This window comes from Acartia tonsa, chromosome 3 (assembly GCF_053477335.1).
Source record: "Acartia tonsa isolate MP-2025a chromosome 3, ASM5347733v1, whole genome shotgun sequence".
NCBI lineage: Eukaryota > Metazoa > Arthropoda > Copepoda > Calanoida > Acartiidae > Acartia > Acartia tonsa.
The window spans coordinates 15,444,602-15,454,671 of NC_137262.1; positions in this window are offsets into that span (position 1 = coordinate 15,444,602).

Below are 10,070 nucleotides of genomic sequence, written 5' to 3' on the forward strand. Positions count from 1 at the left end.
GTACCTACTGTTGTAGTTTAGATTCACTCTTTCCCATTAACCGTATTGCAGGGGTGTATATTCTGCACAAGATTAATTTTTTTCTCATGCTAAATTTTTTGAATTTTTTTTTTCCAACCCTAGTTTTTTCCACCAAGGAGAGGAAAAATGAAAAAAATATTGAAAGAAGTCTATATTTTATTCATTTTATCCCCCCTCCCACATATATTTTTTAGTTATTAGACTTACTGACTGCAGACTTACTGACAAAGGTCATGTAATCATAAGGTTTGTTGTCATTAATTGTCTCTTAACAATGTCTCTTAATTTCGTTACTTACAATGTTATCTTCCTTGTTTCAATAAAATGTGATTTATACTAATACATATATCATATCATTATAAATATAATTTCATATATATTTTTGTGGAAAAAAGATCTTACAAGAAACTAATTAGCATTTTAAGAAAAAGTTTTTTTTTATGTTATTTATTATTTTTATTATCAATTGAGAACTTAATTAGCAAGTACTTTTAAAATAAATAATTGGGAAAAATATTATTTAATTAAAAATAAACTTAATTGTGATAATCTGTATATTTATATGAGAGTTAAGTACCTAATCTGTACGTAAACATGATAAAATAATTTTGTACTTTATGTGTTTTAGTTTTATCCCATTTAAGTAGGTATTCATCTCGTTTTTTTCCAGTATGGCTTCGAAACCGATTAATATTTCCTTGACTAGAACCGGTTCTCTGCCAAACAGAAAAATAATGTAAAGCATCGTCGACAGACAATTTTCCACGAATATTAAAATAAAATTCAATATAAATTAATACGGTTTTTCAAGACCTGGCCTTCAGCCCCTCTGGTCTAACAAAATTGGTTAATCCTAAATTTTCATCATAATGTCCGTGAAGAGCTGTCTATAATACGATGCAATAGATAACTAAGATTAACCTAATTTGTGTATATTTTTTATTTCTCTTAAGTTTAAAAAAAAACTAAGGAGCTTATTATTAACTTTTTATTATATTTAATTGTTTACCTAAAATACCAAAAAGTGCTTCTATATTTTGATTTAATATGGTCTAACTAGGGTTGGCAATCCGGATCTGGAATCCGGAATCCGCCCAATTTTTGGCCAATTTTGGAATCCGAATCCGGATCCGGAATCCGTTTTTTAATAGGGGATTCCGGATTCTTATTTGGTAGGCTAAAATTAGCGTCTTGAGTTTTTTCTTTCAACATTGATTTTTAGGACATATGTAGCACTTAATTTAAAAAAAATCCTTTTAAACTATTGCTAGAATCCGGAATCCGAATCCGGAATCTGCCAAAAATAAGAATCCGGAATTCGCAAGGAATCCGCCACTGTTTTTGACGGATTCTTTAAGAACCCGGAATCCGAATCCGGCCCAAAAAATCGACGGATTGCCATCACTAGGTCTAACTCTAAAGATTTTGTTTTACGGTTAATTATGAACATACATTTATTTGTAAGATATGTTTTAATTTTTTAATGTATTTTTTATCATATATTCATTTTAATTTAGTGCGATTTTTTATATATTTATACTTATAATTTGAACAAATAAATTTTTTAATATAGAATCTGAAATCTATAAAAGTAATGGACTTATTATTACTTAGATCTTACACTAAATTTTCATGTATTCTAATAATAAAGTGAAACCTGTTGCTGGCTAAATTAACGACAACCCCCCCCCCCCCATCCAGCCCCATTTACCCCATCTTCTCCTCTCCTCCTGGATCAACGAACTGGCATGTCTGTCCATGTTAGCAAGCTAAATTGACTACAATTTTTCCCCTGTCATTATATCCACATATATTCTATATCCATTGTATTGTAGAAGTGTTATTTCATTTTTAACACTACTTCTTTTGTATTGACATTTGTTAACTTATATATTTTTTCAGACTGTTTAAGAATCGGACTAAAAAAACATGCATTGTTGTATGACCAGGGATAATGGACACTTTGTTAAAACAAGGAATTATTTGAAGAGTTAGTTAGTGGCATACAGAGGAAAGTTAATTTGCTTTGCCCCTAGCCTCTCTGTTTACCATTTAGTCTTTTTTTTTAATATTAGGGGAGTAATAGTATGGGTATAATATGTTTTTCTTCAACAAATCCAAAAAATAGCCTTGAACCTGCCCTGGACCTGGAAGAAATAAATCTTCCTAATAAGTTTTAGCCCTAGCCTTGTAATAGATCTTATTGACATACAGTCAAGCATACAAAAGGACATCCAGTTACTTTATTACTTAAGATTTGTGCATTAAAACTAATAACGAATCACTTATTTGGGATGACAACCCGTTGCAGATTAATCCGCCAATTTTTGGATCAAAAATCCTCCATCCGCATCCATTTCAGATGAATTCGCTATATTTTGACGATCCCGAATCTAATTTTGTCCAAAGTTTTGTTTTGATTGTTTTATGAATCCCTACATCCCTGGTATACTGTAGTAGCTGACCTATTTATTTATTTTTGCGTGCAGAATTATTTGCAAAATTAGCCATGAATTATAGTTTCGAGCCAGAGAAACAGGGGTAGAACTTTGGATATGAATTATATCTCATATGTCCCAATTGTTATGCTAAAAATTCTGCCATTTGTAGCTTGTAACAATTGTGAGCTAGACGGTAAAAAATGTAGCCTAATTTCTACGCTATTGTCCTCTCCTTGCTTAAATTTTTGCACATATCGCGTCATATAATGTGTGTATTGCAGCTTTCTAACTACAGTCGGGAAGGGAGGGAACATTGCACTATATATTAAACCGTAACCCAAAGTTTTATAAACACGTTATCTCATTTGTTAGCTTAAAACTAAAGAACTTTTATTAGTTCCGGCTTGGATTGAATAAAGTGAACAATTTATCTATTGTCCATCGTCTTATCCCTTAAGATCCATGTAATTGTACAACAGTATATTTCATTTTGGGTCTGGCTTAGTTCAAATTTAAGTTTAACTGAAGCTTCGCTAGTTGTAGGGGAAATGAAGATTTCAAGTATATATCTGATGACAACATAATTAAAATTTATCTAAATTGCTCCTACTGCTGCATTGTTAGATGCATGAGGTTTTTAGTCGGCCCTGATTGTAACTCATTTCCATGCACAAATGAAACTTTAGGCCAAATGTTTTGCAATTGAAGGGTTGACTTTCTAGTCAGAGATCTGAAAAGTTTGGTTATGTAACATGTCCATTTTTCATCGAATTTTCACCTTTTCTCCAAACTAATACTATGTATGTTCGTCTCTCTATGACTGTCAATAAAAGCATTTTCACATATGTTTTCCCAGAATATGAATCATTGTTCAATTATGATTTAATTTAATTTTATTGCATTATATTAAATATTTATTATTATTGATTAAAATTGGTCTGAATATAAGTTTTGCAGACAGCAGTAAATCAAAGTCAAAACTTGGTGTATTTTATTTCTACTAATAAATAAACTCAAGTCAAATACAGAAAGCTCCAATTAAAATAAAAAATCCATCAACGTTAGTAGAAAATCAATGCTAATATTGTCAAGGACATAAATTATTCTTGTTAGCCAAAAATGTTTTTGTTTTGTTTTTCCTTGGAAATAGTTGTTCATGTTTAATATTCAACATTATTCTAGGGGGAAAAATGTCAGCAGAAAAAAATCCGTAAAATGCAAAAATTTGCCTAATGAAAATAGTTACTTCTTACTCCTTATTTTTATTACTATACAAAATGTTTAATTTATTTTAATTTGGAAGAATGAGGGCTCGGCAGCTGGTTACTGTAAGAGTGACTTGTCTGCTTATCGGGAGCTTTTCCTTTAATTGCCTCTCGAGCACTGATCCCTTCTTCTTACCCCCTTATTTTGAATTTGAATTTTGAAAATTAGGGGAGTGTTCTTTCTATGCCTAACCCTGGCTTGAGGCCGAAACCCTGCGGGGCTACCAATAAAACCCCACCTAACCTAATTTTAAGTAAAAAAAAATTAAAAACTCTACCCCCCCCCCTCTTACTCAATTTTTTAAAGGAGTGTTTTTTCTGTGCTCGATAAGTCAATCTTTTTGTTTACTAACTGACGGCTTCAACTAAAAAATTTAGGCTTTCAACCGCCAATTTTGCCAGCTGTTCTACAGATGGTCCTTATGATAGTTTTGATTAGCTGAGATCTGGTGACTTGCTGGGGAATTCGGCTGCTGATTGAAAAAAAGTATTAAGTGGGCGGCTAAGATACCTACTGCGGCTGGTTAGAAAAGGCGGCTGACGAGCCCTGGCAACTCAACAGAAACTTTTACGTGAATTTCTATTAGTATTTTATGAGTTTCTTTTACGAGTGCCATGAATTTAAAACGGCACTTAGGTTGTTTCATTTTCTAGCAGTTTCACATCTTTTACATGTTTTCATTCTTTTAAACCCTCAAAATAAGACAGGTTTTTTGTAGGCACAAAATGATAAACAATACCTAAGTTTATTAAAATTTCAGAATTTGACAACTTTAATTATTAAACATTTAACAGAGAACCTACATTACAAGTTCGTTTGTTAGTTTTCTGTAAATATTATTCTTTTAATCAGGGATTTAAAGGATAAGACCATGGCTGACAAATTTATGTACATCCCCAATGATAATACACAAAATTACACCTTAAGTAGATTCACTTAAAAATTAATGAACCAACCAATTAAAATTCAAGTCCCGAAAGTTGTTGAGCCAACGAATAAGAAAACTTTGGGGACTAGTTTAATAAACTGTCTAATGTACACTCCCTTCCTGATTAATAGCCAAAATTATAGAGTAGCTTCGCTACTAAAAAGGCTTAAAACTTTAATTTATAAACTTAAATAATTTTTGTACAATAGAAATGAAATCTTTTTTCTGGCTCATTTAAATTTCCTTTTCTGTCTTATCTTAATGACCTAAGAAAATTGATTAGGTTGTCGATGTTTTCTAATGCAGACAGATTTTTTATGTGTTTATTGGGAATTTAAGGGTTGTTCTCTTTTAAGATAAACATTTTAATTCAGCAAACACATTAGTGAAAAGACTTATTGGCTTCGCTCCTAACCTCTAGGGGCTTTGCCTTAAGAGTTAATGGTAATTTGTCACACTTTTTGGTAGGGCTTTCATTTTCTAGGAATCTTCGCCCCTCATATCTAATTTTTTGTCTTTTAATAATATTATATTTTTTAGGGGGGGAAAAATATTTTGGAGGAGTGTATTTCAACACCCGACTTCCCACCCTAGAGGTTTCTAGGGGCGTAGCCTCTAGTATAATATAAATATATCATAACAGCTTAAGATTATTACATCATATTCTATTCTGTATTCTCTGTTAAAACGGAAATATTATCCTTAAAATTTAGATTACTTTGTCTAAATAATGTGAGAGTTTCTTTGTGTATGTGTGTGTGTGTGTGTGTATGTGTGTGTGCAGGGATGGAGGGGACATTCGAATGTAAATTATATTTATAAACATAATCTCTCATTTGTTGGGTTTTAAACTTTGAAGAATTTCATTTAATTTGATTGAATGTCCAAACTTTTTTACCAATAATTTAATTTATAAAAGGGATAAGTTTGTTTATCATAGTTGTAGGTGTACATCAATTTATCATCCTTTGTCTTTTCCCTTAAATTCCCTGGTATGTGATATCGTGGGTGTATGTGTTATAAAGATAGAAGAGAACAAAGCAAGTGTAGATTTCTTTGTGTTACACACCATTTTAAATATTTTTAGCAGGTTCTATAGATTTTAATTTTATGGGATCACATTACATTTTTTTATAATCAACATGAAACTGAGATGAATTTTTCACGTAAAAGGGTTAGATATTTGGGGGTTTAAATTACGGGCGGTTTCCCTTGAATATTTTAGTGAGCACAAAACCCCACCCACATCCTCCTTAAAGTTGATATAAATTGAAAATAAGGGTGCTTTAGTTTGGGTTATACTGGGGTTACGCATAAAAAATATCACACCCCCTCATTTATATTAAAAATATATGGAGGGTGGGTTTCTGTACTCACTTCGTGCATATTATTTATACCTCCTTGGTAGATTTATTATTATTTTATGTAAAAAAAATCATCTTGCACATTTTTTTTTACAAAGGGAATTTTTTTTAATTTTTAGATATGAAAATGGATTTATTATTACTTGGATGCTGCACCAGATTTTCATTTAGTCTAATAAAGTAATACTCGCAGCTGGCTAAAATAACGATACCCCCAATCCACCTTCTTTAACCCCTCCCCTACTACTAGGCTATAAATATAGAAAAAGGATGATAACATCAAAAAGTAGCAACGCAGAAACAAATTACTGAAAGCTTAATATACGGACAGAAAGTGAGTTAAGTTAAAGCTAAAGTAAGTTAAGAACTACTTTTATGAACATATCTGTGGCAGGGCCTGATATTCGGCCAAGGAATTCCATTTGAAATTGCCGAAAATTAAATATTTTTTTGGCGTAAAACTTTTTATGTAACTGAAGTGAAGTGGGTAGGACGGGGAGAAAAAAAGGGAAGGGGATTGTGGGGAAATTTTCACTAAGAATTGTTTGTCAGAATCACATACCCTTTTCCCTGATCTGTAGTACTAATGACGTAGGAGCTGATTGACAGACTAAGTTAGTCATAAAGTAGCTGCTCGTTGGCCAGGCAAATCTTCACAAACAGAAAAACAGAAGTCAGAAAAATCAGGGAAGAAAAGAACATTGGAATGCTAACTATACTGGTCCCCAAAGTTCTCTCATTCGTTGGTTTAAAAACTTGATAGAACCTTGATTAGTTGGTTCAAGTTTCCAAACTTTTTAACCACTAAATTAAAAAAAATAATTTTGTTAATCATCCTTTGGGATGTATTTCAATTTATCGTCCATTGTCTTATCCCTTATGAACCCTGATTTTTGTATAAACAACTGAAGCAACTCAAGTGGATATTTTCAGGGATATAGGGATATGTAAGCTTTATAATAAAGTAACATGATGTGTGTTTGTCTGTACCATTGGATTGCTATGGTTCTCCGTGACAGGGTAGCTTCTCATAGCTCCTGTGAGGGTTTTAAAGTTAGGGGGAGATTTGAAATCTGCATCAAATTTTGAGGATTTTTTATAAAATTCGTTTTTTCTATAATTCTTTATCTAAAAGCGGAAATGCAATTTAAGTTAATTAATTTTGGCATCTGTGATTGGTGGATTTAAAAAATCTGCGCTCTGATTGGATGGCGTACATCATTCAACCAATTAGAGCGCAGGTAGTTTAAAATCCACCTATCCTATTGGTCAAAATTAATTAACTTAAAATGCATTTCCGCTTTTAGATAAAGAATTATACAAAAAAACGAATTTTATAAAAAATCCTTAAAATTTGATGCAGATTTTAAATCTCCCCCTAACATTAAAATTCCGGAAAACTTATATATCTTAATGCTCAACCGATAGGTTCTCCACTTTAGGAAGGTTCAAATAAGTTTAAGGCTATTCAATTTTTAGATTTTAGTTTTGGGATAGTTTTAGGCTAATTACCTTCTGTTCACACCTCCTATGGTAAGTATTATTAGTATGAGTCCTTTGGTGCTATGGGCGCAGCTGCTACTTGAGAGTAAAGGATGATGCAAGTTGAGAATAAAGGACAATTACCTGAATAAAGTTATAGACTTTTTCTGTTCTGTTTTCCTCAAATATTTTTTAAAGCCTATAATTGCTTGGCAACTTATGGACATAATTGTCTTTGTTAGTGATTTGCGCCTCCCTGAAAACGTGAATGTATATGATTGGAAAATTTAAAGTGCATTGTATTGATGAAAAAAGTTTTCTTTTGCAAGAAGAGAGAAGTAATTTGTTTTTCTGAATTGAAGGATATAATGTAATATTGCTCAGTGCTCAGCACCAGGGCTCGGCAGCCGCAGTTACTTTTATATCTGCAGTCCTTGCTTAGTTTTAAATAATTTTTCTAGTCTAACTTTAGTCACATGCAGCCTAAAAACAAATAAGACAGCTAAGGATGTCTAAGCATTTTTTTTAGTTGTGGGGGGAAGGGGAGGAAAATAGCGAGTATTTATATTAGTGAGTATGTTTCAAAACCTACAATTTGGGAGTCGAATAAACTTTTTTCTCGTATTCATTCGAATCCGGTGGATAGGAACCGGTTCTCATCCATACGAAAAAACTATGTCTAGCATCGTATTATATCCAGCTTTCTACGAATATAGAAATGTACAATCATAAGATTAAAACCATTTTTTTAACCGGTGCCTTCGACACCTCGGGGCTAAAAAAACTAGTTTTAATCTCATAATTGTACTTTCTATATCCGCGGATAGCCGTTTATAATACGATGCGAGAAATCACTATTCTCGTATTCATTCGAATCCGGTGGATAGGAACCGGTTCTCATTAATACGAAAAAACTATGTCTAGCATCGTATTATATCCAGTTTTCTACGAATATAGAAATGTACAATCATAAGATTAAAACCATTTTTTTAACCGGTGCCTTCGGCACCTCGGGGCTAAAAAAACTAGTTTTAATCTCATAATTGTACTTTCTATATCCGCGGATAGCCGTTTATAATACGATGCGAGAAATCACTATTCTCGTATTCATTGGAATCCTGTGGATAGGAACCGGTTCTCATTAATACGAAAAAACTATGTCTAGCATCGTATTATATCCAGTTTTCTACGAATATAGAAATGTACAATCATAAGATTAAAACTGTACATTCTATATCCGCGGAAAGCCGTTTATAATACGATACGAGAAATAACTATTCCTGGCTTTGAACCATGGCACTTTAAATCTTAGTAAAAGCACTAAGATTGATAAAATTAACAGTAGCCTAAAATGGACATTTGTCGACTATGTCGAGCCCTTAACAGATGAGGAACTCAAAACATTGCCTTTACTACATGCTGCGTCCCTAGATTTAAGACGTACAAAGAATTAGTATTTTTATATTGAAGGCAGGTAAAAGTCAGGCAGTAGATTGAAGCAAGAGAGGCAGTGAACATTGGACTGTTAATTATTCTGGTACCCAAAGTTTTATAAACGCTCCCTCGTTTTGTGGCCTAAATATTTCATGGACTTTTATTGAATCTTAGTATGAAAAAAAAACCAGCAGTCTTTAAATCTTTTAAGCAAAGAATAACATAATAAAGCAAAGAATAAGTTAGAAAATCACGAAACCCTTACATATTAATACATATTCGCCCATGGTGTTACAGAGTGACGGATGGACGGGCAGACAAAGTGAATTATAGAGTAGCTTCTCTACTAACAAGGATGACAACATGCATAGAAGCAAAGCTCTGAAACGGTAGGACCATCAAACATTAAAACTTGTATAGTGTTAGAATTGAATAATCAGAAAATAAATGTAAATTGTATAAAAGTCGAACGAAACAAAAATTGTACGTAAATCTGCAAAACTGCTTTTTTACAGAATATTGTTTAAGAACATACTTACATTTTTAGGATTTGATTATAGAGATCCTTCGCTTATAACAATGTACTTTGTTGTCCTAGGAATCAGTATTCCAAAAATCAGACCAATCGGATAATTTTATCACATAAAAATTTTAAAAGTTAAATTTCCTATAGGAATCATCATGCAAAGTTTGAAATCGATAGGACAATTTTAACATGTCTAAATTAACTAAAAGAGCTATCCGTTACGTACGGATAAACAGATGGACGGATGTTCGGACCGACCCTAATTATGGAAAAGCTTCACTACTAAAAAGGTAAATCATTCTAAATGTGTCACTTTTATGATGTCACTAGGATAAGGTTTTTGTGTTAAATTACTGCAGTAAAACATTACACTTACAGTTTTTATCTTATTCTTCAGGGAGGCAGGGATGGGATAATGGATAATAGATAAAACTTCCTATTTTTGTGGGGGTTAAGCTATGTTTTTATCTGTTAGTTATTGAGAAGAACATAGGGTTTTGAAGATTAGTTTAGCAATCTTTGTTTATTGCTTCTTTGGGCCATGGAAAGAAAACGAAGTTGCGGCTTTCGTCGCATTCTTACAGTAGCTTTTGAAAGGTTATTCCAGG